Genomic DNA, 11,552 nt, shown 5'->3' with positions numbered 1-11,552 from the left:
ATGTGCAGTAGAGGAGTTAGTGGTGGGAGTAGGTGTAGGAATAAAAATAAAATAAAATAAGATAAAATAAAATAAAAAGTCTTCCAGGTTGTACTATGAAAACTGTAATAATCGTTCAGGGTTCGCTAAATAAATAGCTCGTGAAAATACTTGAATGCTAAATTAAATAAATATGCAATGCATATAATTTATTTACTAAATTTACAAATGCTTTTGTAAATCATTTTTGTTGGAATTAAAATAAATTCTTTTTTTTTTTATATCCGGCGTGAATCATCTTACTTCTAAATTTCGAAAATAAATTCTAAATTTAACTCAGGGAAACGGGGTATTACATTCCTCCCTCCTTATAACAATTCCGTCCTCGGAATTGCATATCTGGTATTCTATCTTGTGATACTAGTCATTCGTTTCATTCATTTTTTTTTTTTTTTGTGGCCTTTTCCATCCTGTGATGGTTCCACTACATGACGAAAACAATATTATTGCCTCGTAAAACTTGAATCTTGCGATCAAGTATCTGGACTGATTTCTCATCACAACTTAGGTCCTGACTAGGACTACTTCATCTTGCTTAATCACATGCTTTCTTAATTGCGAGGTGCTATACATATTGTATACATCCACAATGCTTGGTGGCAGAGCCAACCTATAGGCTACAAAGACCTAACTTATCTAGGATCTCAAAAGGTCCTATATAACGGGGTCGTAACTTGCCCCTCTTTCCGAAACGTATAACTCCCTTTGAGGGAGAGACTTTGAGGAAAACTCGATCCCCAACATTAAATTCTAATTCCAATCGGCGTTTATCGGCGTAAGACTTTTGTCTATCTTGAGTTTCTTTGATTCTTTGCTTGATGTGGTCGACTTTCTCAATCGCCTGTTGGACCAGTTCAGGACCTAACAACATTCTTGCACCCACTTCATCTTAGTAAAGTGGTGAACTACCTTAATTGTTTCCTTCGTCCTAAGTCACCTTCTCAGATTTGACTAGGGACTTCTAATATCAAACTTTTCTCATCATCTTGGTAACTTTCACTTAAAGATTAATGGCACTCCTTCTGCCATGTAAACTCATTTTCTCATTTTCAAATGATTATTTAATGGGGGTTTCTAAGTTTCTATTGTGGTGGCGTTCCAACTTTATTCTTGCTGTAGCTTCTGGCACTTTAGCCAAAGCATTCACTCTCTTAACTTGAGCCTACTAGCCTTGGGGTTGGGTTATACCTTAAGTTTAGTTCTAGCGCTTTCCTTCCATTTCCTTTTTCTTTACCTCCATCTTGAGGTGGTGTACATATCTTGTTCGTGCGTGAACTTTTTCCTTCTCCAATTTGTTGTAGTGACTCGGTGGTGAGAGTCTCGTTCATTGCTTGTTCCTTCATAATATCTCCCTAGTTTACTAGGGGAATTGAAAATCTCATGCCGCGATTTATTTACGAACTCCTTTACACATTTCTCATTATTCATTTATAAATGACTTAAATAAACATTTTAAACTCCATTAAAAAGGAATTGATTTAAAACATTTTAATCCTTTTAAAATCCATGCTTATAAAGCCTTAACTCATGCTCTATCTCATATTCTATCTCTTTATTCATCTCTATATAAACTCTCCACTCATCTCAAATCCTTAAGTTCAAGGATAAGTTTCAAGAAAATCATGGTACTAAGTCTCGATTTATCTCTCATATAAGGCTCGTCTAATCTCATTCAACACATAGACAACACAATCACATAAGGCACATAAGAAAACACAATCAAACATTATCAAAACATGCTCTGTTTTTACACTGACTCAACTTCAAAATCTAACCTGTTCTTACTCCGACACCTCCTGGACTCGAGACTCATACCAAAAGAAAGGTCATCGAGTCTAATTTCATATATAAAAAAAAAGTAGAGTCAAAAACTCGAAGTATTGTAGGAGATATGACTGTGTTACTACAGTCTACCATATTCGGCAGTTTTGAGCAATCGAAAACTTGGATTTTTGAAAAAAAAAAAATAGTAAATGTTGTCAAACTGGGCTCACATTTTGTGGATATCTAGCTAACACAATAAGGTTAATACCATAAAATTTTGGAAAGCTAGAGCACACAGGAAGCTACTGAAATGAATGACTCTTTCCCCTGCTCTCTGAAACTCTCGGTAGTAATGTGCAGTTTCGGTTTTGTATTTTATAAAAATAATAGACGAAGTCCAAATGACTTGAAATTTTACCGATGTTCTCAATACTCATGCAGAGACTTGGTATAAAATTTTCAAAGCTTTTTAACATTGAAAAACCGTCGATCACAGTAGGTCAGTAGGCCTACGAAATTCACCACAATCTCATCTCAAACTCTTAAAATACTCAACTCAACATTCCTTCAAGGAAACTCATCAAAGCTCATTTTAAACACATATAACACTCACAAACATTCAAGCACAATATAATGTTCATCATACTCAAATCTTGACTCTCTTCTTACATCATAACCTCAAATCTCTAGTAAAACGTTTCAATGAACGCATCATTAAAATTCTCTTTTCATTTTCATGCACAAAATTACTCAATTATTCAAACATGATCTCATTCATCATATAAATCATTATACACATATAGATTCCCTTTTATCATGTACTAAACTCTAATGAAACTTCATGTATCATCATAAAACTCTTAATAAAACATGACAAACTTTCACATAATGGTCATAAAGCAATTAAACCTCATTTTATCAATCATCGACTTCTCAAAATATGAAAACTCAAAAACTCATATAAACTAAACTAAGTCAAAAATTTTCTTAGTCAACAAAAGACTTACTCAAACATAATTATACACTAATATCATGCTCAAATACATATATCTTAAGCCAAAATCACTTTAATAACACATAGGCAAAAAGTCCTAATTTTTATTAAACTAAACTCTTTTGAAAATATCACTAATCATGTATAACCTATTGATCAAATCATAGATCTAACATCCTAGGTTACCAATTAGCACAAATCAACATCATAAAACAAGATCACATATAGATACATATGTATGTCATCTTCTTCCTCAAACTAACACTTTTTCATTTTTCATTTCTCAACCTCAAACTTTAATCTCATCCATCATTAATCATCTAGATCATCTCATAAACTCAAATCCATCATCAATACATCAATTGATTCATAGGATCTCAACATCCCAATTTTAGGTAAACTAACCTAATAGAAAAATCTATATCTCATGGCTAATCATCAAGATATTCATATATATTAACTCAATAATCATCAATCATCATATAACTCAAGCCAATTCAAGAAAACAAACAACAAATTTCGTAGGGTTTCAAGCCCCTAATTTTCGAAAATTTCATAGAAATAAGTTGGGTGATTTTCTTGCTCAATCATGATCATATACTCATCATACAATCTAGATTTATAAAATAAGAATCACTTACCCAAGTTTCTCACCAAAACTCATATTTTCTCACTCTAGCTTGGAAGCCTTTCTTCAATGATTCTCTTGAATATAAGTAGCTAGGATGTGTTTATGGAAGATTTTAGAGTGGATTGAGGTGTTTTGTAATTTTTTTTTTTTTTTTTTATTATTATTATTATTTTTTTTTTTTGAATGCTTCGAAGGTCTCTTCAGTGGAGGAAAATGGAGGAAAGTGAGAGAAAGAGGGAGAGAGGTGTTGGTCGAAAATGATGAGTGAGGAGTGAGAGAGGATTTTGCAAGATTGTAAATGATCTTGTGATCTTTAAAGAGGATTTTGTAATCTTAAGGAAATATTGGCAATTAATGCCTTGATCTCTCTAATCTCTACACTCTCTCTCTAATCTCTACACTCTCTCAATAATCTCTACACTCTCTCAATAATCTCTACACTTGGCAAATTGTGGTATTTAGTCACATGGTAGGGAAATTAAAGTAATAGTGTGAGAAGGGTGATCAAAAATAATTCACAAAAACTATGGAAATGTACTAATTAATAAAATACCAATACATAATTATTCCTGTGACCACATAAAATAATTATAGCACTAATATTAGTGCACTCACTCAATTATAATATTCCTCTCATAGGAAAAATAATTTTAAAACAAAATATATGCTTGGAAATATTTTCATTAACCGGCATTCTTTGATTTCTCGGTAAAAATAAACTGTACTTGCTTTGAAAACTTAATTAAAATTCCAAGTGCTAAAGTCATCAAATAAAAATCATAATAACTTGCTCACAATGACATACGTAACAAAACTCACATAATCAATCAGTCACGTAATTTCACATAATATCACGTCAAAGCAGTCGGCAAACACAGACAAACTAGACGTCTCTCCGACCGATTTTTTTTTAATCAAGGTTTTTCACTCTTTCTTTCTCGACTCTATTTCCAACTTATTATTCCTATTTTCTTAATAGGACAGTCAATCTCTCTGACATCTCAGTATTCTCAATAGTGTTAAGACACTATCTCACAACATAGGGAAAAGTACGGGGTGTTACATGTACTATCAAATTTAGATAAAATTCATGACTTCATGCATAATTTAAAATTCATGTGGCTCATATAGATACACTTAACTCACCAATTAAAACTTATGCACCACATTTATAAAAATTTTCCTTTAACTAAGCACATTAAAACACATATATAATGATTAAATCACATCAGATAAATCAAACCAGTTTTTATTATAAATGGATGCCGAATCCTAATTATTAATAATTAAGCCCTTAATCATGGATTAAAAGTCGGGGTATGACATACTATCCACTTTAAAAGAAATTTCATTACGAAATTTGTACCACAGAAAATAATTCTGGGTACTTCCCATTCATGCTAGAATCGAGTTCCCACATCGCCTTTTCTTGATCATAGTGCTTCCAAAGAACTATTACTAAGGGTATCGACTTATTCCTTAGTACTTTAACCTTCCGATCTAGAATAGATTCGGGTCTCTCCTCATATCAATTGGATTCCTAATTCCAATTTATATACACGAGATTTACTTGAGAATAAGTTCCCTCGTCCTTTTGCGGCGGTTCATTTTGCTCCTACCTCATTCCTAGGGCTTATCTACGGGTATTCTTTTTTTTCAAAGACTAAAATAGTCATCAACCCATTTCTTGTTACCTATCACATGAATAACACTTTCCTATGAATTTATCTTAAAACTATCATAGACCAATTAACTTAAGTCCTCGTACTCGAACACTATATTACGGTCTTAGCTTGGACTCTGAATTTCTATCATAATGAGTGGTCGATATCATTTATAGGACAAAAACTAATCTCAACCAATCACAATGAGACACAATTATATGAAGTCATAGTTTGGGTAGTATACTACATCGGTAGACTAACATTTCTTGGTCTTATCAAACAAGGGGATCTATTATGACAACTCACGAGTTGCAAGGCTCAAACTCAACACAATATCAAAGCAAGGTGTTGTAGAAATTGTTCAAGAGAGTCAAAAGAATGACCAGAGGGTATGAAATGATTAACTACTAGGTCGAACAAAATGACCTCGAGTAAGAACCCATCTGGTTTTTCAACCGAAAGTTGAAACACATGGGTTTTCAACCCAAAAGACGTCTACTGAGATTTGGATCATGTGGACTGACCAGGTCCAACATCATCACCTCCCAGTCACACGGGAAACATCGTCCCGAACTTGGAGAGCCATGAACATACTATACATAACAAAGCATAAGTTCATCATGACAACTAAACTTATCTTAAGGTTCCTTATCCTATTGATCTCAAACCCCAAACCTCTCTTAAGACATATACACACAGACATACGTACACAAGCAAAACACACTATTCTTAAAATCTATCGTGTAGCAAAAGTCGATTCGATGTTCCGTCGCACTTGAACATTTGAACGTAGAGACTATGGTTCAACCTTTGATGCAACGTTTACCTTGAATTCGTCTCGTATTTTCATTCTGTGCTTTTCCTTTACCTCGTACATATCTTTTCATTCCTCTTTGTAGTTCAAAAGAACCATCATTTTCTTAAGGGAGCTGAGACGTTCTAAGTTCTCTTTCATTCTTCTAAATCATTACCTTAAGAATCTAGATTGTAGAGATATCCTACTAATCTAGTAGTCTATGTTCTTTTGAAATTGTGATCATGCATCTTATAGCAATCTATGTTCTCTGGGGAAACATATGTCACTTTTCTATCATTCATCTGATCATAACATCATAGACTGCGAAAATATGCCATGAAAGGCAAAACATTCAACATTTCATCATAACATGCTCTTCACATAAACATATTCATGAAGCATTTTAGAACATTAACATCTTTAAAACGTTGAAACTGCAGTTACCTTCTTTCCTTGATTGAGCACGATGCAATGGAGTGTTGAGCGGTGCCATATGAACCCATGTAAGTATAAAGAATCAAACTAGACTCGACTCTTTAGAATAAGGTTTCTAGGGTCAGAGCGAACGAACCGCTCTGATACCACTCTGTCACATCCCACTATCCCAATGACGGGTTAACCGGGGTTATGACTTGGGTTGAACAATAAGAAATGGAAATGGACAATTACTTAACATTAAAGTATATGGAAATGTCACTCATAGATAAAATGCTAGGATCATATATGATTATTTGGATACTTATAAAACATACACATAAATGAGAACTGATTAAGGTGGGTTACCCAATAACACGTGTCACAATTTCATAACATAAAGTTATCCTAATCAAAGTGTTTTGCAGTGGAAAACGTGTGAGATATACATATGAAGATGTATACTCAAGGTTACATTTCTTGAAATGTCAAAGGAACACCCGCTCAACATCATTCCATTCCATCAACTGCTCAACCTGCACATTTAGAAATACATGCAGGGCTGAGTATAAAAATACTCAGTGGGCATAGCCGAAAATACAACATGCATACATATATAAATTGAACTGCCATAACAGTAACACACAGGGTTTTTCTTAAATGACCTGCGCTTACTAAAATATTTCTTTCATTTTCATAAAGTCGATCGGCCGATCATTTTCCTTCATATGATCCATATCTGTTCCTTTCTATCACGCGCCGGGAAGGAGGCCTCCTTACCACGGACGCCAAGACCGGTCGCAAGCGACTCGCGGTCTCCATAAGTGTACACGTTAACCCTAGCTAGCGACCTTTGTCTAGCATAGGATCCCAATTGGATTTCCTTTAAAGTTGGCGAACCAACACAGATAGGATACATATAAAAACATAAACATTTTTGGCAGTCAATCATTTCATAAACATTTCATTTCATTTCATAAACATTTCATTTTCATTTCATAAGAGTCATTTATCATTTGGGCATAATAATAATATGAAATTAACAGTTAAAATCATCTCATGCATATATTCGTATAAGAGGCCTACGACACGCAGGGGATCTCTATATACGTATAGTAAAAGTAATGCCCACCTGGTTAGGCAAAGCCTGAAGATCATAATCACATATAAACCTGTCTTGGGAAGCAGCGCTAATCCCCCTGGTCACAAAGCCTACAAGAAATTCTATTCTTAATAGGTCTCGTGAAGCTAACTTAAAGTCTTAGTGGATGTACTAAACATTCTTGATTCATCACGCCGGGTTTCCAAAATTTAGTAAATAAATAATTGAAAACTAAATTCTTGAGTTAAGGACACCAACAATATCCTTACTCGATTTTCTTAAAAATTGGAATTATAATTAAAACCAATTAAATACTTTTATTGCAAGTATAAATGCAATTTCATGTCATGCTTAGTATATAATAAGTAATTCACTTAAAATATGCACATAATAATAATATAATATTATTATGCAAATAATTCTTTAAAATAATAATTAATCAAACTCAATTATGAAGTCCAATTAATTAATAAGTTTAGTCCATTTTATTAAGAACTGCAAAGCCCAAAACCTCTTTAAAATCGGTCCAACTGTTTTAATTAAATAAAGGGCCCAACACCTTAATAGAATACTGCAGCCCATCTTTTAAATAAAAGAGACCCAACTGAAAAAAAAAATAAAGCAAGGCCCATCAGCCAATTAAATTAAAATCGGCCCATCTCCTCATCACAGCCCAATCCTCAAACCCAAAATCTTACTCAGCCCAAGTGAAATTAAAGTATAGCCCATCTGCAAAACCCAACTCCCAAGCCCAACCCTAGCCCAATATCCCCACCCCCCTTTTCTTCCCCCATCGGTCACAGACTCACACTCACACATCTCTCTTCCTCACAGCCGCTCACTCTCTCTCGCTCTCTGCCTCTCCCGCCGCCACCACCGGACGGCAGCACCGTCCCCGGAGGCCGGCGGCTCCGCCTCCTCTCTCCTTCCCTTCGACCTCAAGTCTCCCTCTCACTCTTCCCCCACCTCACAAACCAACACACGCCGCGCCATCCCCCTTCTTCCTTTTTCCCGGCGAAGAGCGCCGGCTTCCCGAGCAGCAGCAACCGCGGAGAACCCACGGCCGCCGCAGTCAGAAACAGCCACCGCCGCCTGACCTAGCTTCCCTGAAACCACCGATTCCCTCCTCCTTCCGACGACAACAGCTCGCTGCCGCCGCCAGTCTCTCTCCCTCTCGACTGCTCTCACGGCCGCTGGAGCTCGCTGGAGCAACGGCGACCACGACAGGCTCCACCTCCGCTGCTACTCCATCGTGCCCGGACCAGACCACCTCTCCCTCACTCCCGACTGATCGGCTACAACAGCGACGAGCCGCTGCTGCGCCTGAACCCTAGCTCCCTCTCTCTCACCGTGGCCGGGCGACAGCAGCGCCGCTGCCGTGCCGTGCCTCCGTCCACCTCCCGACTCAACACAACAAGTTCGAACAGAGAAAGTTAAAGCTTCAAGATTTTTTTTTTTTTTACTCTTCTTTTCATTTTTAAAACAAATCATGCTTTCATTGATGTATATGCACAGATTATGTATACATATCTATTTTCATAGTAAAGTTCATTTTTTTGGGAGACTCAATGAATGGGTGTATGCTTGTGATTTTTGCTTGGTGAAGTTTGCACAGATAAGGCGAAATGTGTGTTTAAATCATACTGTAAAATGAAATATCAAAGTGAGTTCAAAGCTGAAACCTTGAATGAGATGGTGGTGTCTGTTTGTTTCTGGATTGTTGAAGGAGATGAGCTTGGAATATATTTTGTATAGACTTATGAATCTGAGTTTCTTTCTTGCGAAGTGATATGTGGTGAGTGATCAATTAATTTGTGCCTAATGGAAAAAGGCAGAAACTTGGTTGATGTATAGTTGTATTGCAGATGAGGAGTCTGACTGTAAAGGCATGGCTTGAATGCCTGTAAAGCAGGCATGGCTTGAATGCCTGTAAAGGAGTAGGTGTAGTGGGTGTATTGCAGTAGGGAAGTTGGTGATGTGCAGTAGAGGAGTTAGTGGTGGGAGTAGGTGTAGGAATAAAAATAAAATAAAATAAGATAAAATAAAATAAAAAGTCTTCCAGGTTGTACTATGAAAACTGTAATAATCGTTCAGGGTTCGCTAAATAAATAGCTCGTGAAAATACTTGAATGCTAAATTAAATAAATATGCAATGCATATAATTTATTTACTAAATTTACAAATGCTTTTGTAAATCATTTTTGTTGGAATTAAAATAAATTCTTTTTTTTTATATCCGGCGTGAATCATCTTACTTCTAAATTTCGAAAATAAATTCTAAATTTAACTCAGGGAAACGGGGTATTACAGATTTATCTTTTAATAATCTTCAAGATTATTAAGACTATAAATTTATGTTTCTTCAGGAAACAATATAACAAATTAATGTAATATATTGAAAGAAATATATATATATATATATATATATATATATATATATATATATATAAATTGCATAATAAATGAATAATTAAGATTCAAAAAACGCAATAAAATGAAAAGTACTCCAATCACACTAGCCTTGTTGAAATAAGAGATTATTGTTGCTTTCTGGGTGCAAACTTCTTGTTTATTCAAAGGCCTTCTCTCTTTCTGATAAGCATTAACAAGTCAATTTGCTCGAAAAATTTATCCAAGAAATCATTGATACGAGAGTTTAATTTCTAACTCAATTCAATCGATTAACTTTAATTGGGGAGGAAGCAATTGAACATATACAATGGCTATCAATTGATTAATTGAAAACAGAGAATCAATTGAATACATTGATTAAATGCACCACATTACTATTCACAAATACGAAGCCAACTAACACATTTCAAGTGTTTGAACAAAAATTGGAATCAAACGAGCAATGAAATATGTCATAGATTTAATAATAAATTAAAGCAATCGAACCATGTTGATTCAAATACGAATTACCTTGTTGAAAAGACATGATTCTTTTCTAGGGCACACCTCCAATCTAAATCAATTGGTTTGAGACTCAAGATTACCTCCAATCTCCAATCTAAATCAATTAGACACTCATGGCTAGAGGTTCGTGCTGATAACGTGTTGTGAAAGTAGAGAGAAAAGTAGAAGAGAAGAGAATAGCATAGAGAGAGTAAAGAGAATAAATCTGCAGGAGCGTATTATTGTAAGGACTAAATGCCTCTATTTATAGGAGATACAAAGCTAGGGTTAGGGTTTAGGGTTAAGTCATTAAGTAGGGAAATATATATATATATTATATATATTTACAACAAACTAAACAAAAAACTACCCAATATTTAATGTTAGTGACTATTGTTGTGCATATAGTTTAACTTTTGTAAAATTTTACTTTTTTCTCATTTTTAAATAAAAAATATTTTTCCTATTTTTCATAAAATTATATTATGATAAATATGTAATATGTAATATGTATTTTGAATGAAAAGTCATGAAATTACCTTTAATTTGATACTCCCTCCGTCCACCAATTAAAGCCCCATTTGAGTGTCGGCGCGGAAACTAAGAAAGCTGAAAAAGGTGGTGTAAAAGTGGTGTAAAAGACTAAAAGGGTAGTGTTAATATATTTTGATTACTTTTTTTTATAAGCTATTTCCTTCTTTCTTTTTTTACTCTTTAATTAAATAAACTGAAAACTGGAAAATAAATAAACTTAAAATTCGAAAACAAATAAATAAATAAATTAAAATCTGGAAAATTATTATTTTTAGAAAATAAATAAACTGGAAATAAATAAATAAATAAACTGAAAATTCGAAAATAAATGAATAAACAAACTGAAAATTTAGAAAATAAATAAACTGGAAATAAATAAATAAATAAACTGTAAATTCAGAAAATAAGTAAATAAACTGAAAATTCAGAAATTAAATAAGCTTGAAATAAATAAATAATTAAACTTAAAATTTGAAAATAAATAAACTGGAAATAAATAAATAAATAAACTGAAAATTTGAAAATAAATAAAAAATAAATAAACCGGAAATAAATAAATGAATAAATAAACTGGAATTAAAATATTCAGAAGATAAATAAATAAATAAACTGAAAACTGAAAAATAAATAAACTTGAAATAAATAAATAAACTGAAAATTTGAAAATAAATATACTGAAAATTCTGAAAATAAATAAATGAATAAATAAACTGGAATTA

At 33.8% G+C, this 11,552-nt stretch overlaps 1 long non-coding RNA gene across 1 annotated transcript; it reads right to left on the bottom strand.

Annotated features, from left to right (window-relative positions):
* Positions 1-6,540: 6,540 nt before the first annotated feature.
* LOC130986882 (uncharacterized) lies at positions 6,541-9,379 on the bottom strand. The gene is made up of 3 exons (XR_009089466.1): positions 9,087-9,379; positions 7,435-7,514; positions 6,541-6,838 (listed from the first exon to the last, which is right to left on the bottom strand). It is a non-coding gene; the product is annotated as an uncharacterized LOC130986882 (long non-coding RNA).
* Positions 9,380-11,552: the final 2,173 nt, after the last annotated feature.

This window comes from Salvia miltiorrhiza, chromosome 5, assembly GCF_028751815.1.
Source record: "Salvia miltiorrhiza cultivar Shanhuang (shh) chromosome 5, IMPLAD_Smil_shh, whole genome shotgun sequence".
NCBI lineage: Eukaryota > Viridiplantae > Streptophyta > Magnoliopsida > Lamiales > Lamiaceae > Salvia > Salvia miltiorrhiza.
This window is presented reverse-complemented; position numbering and strand designations above follow the sequence as displayed.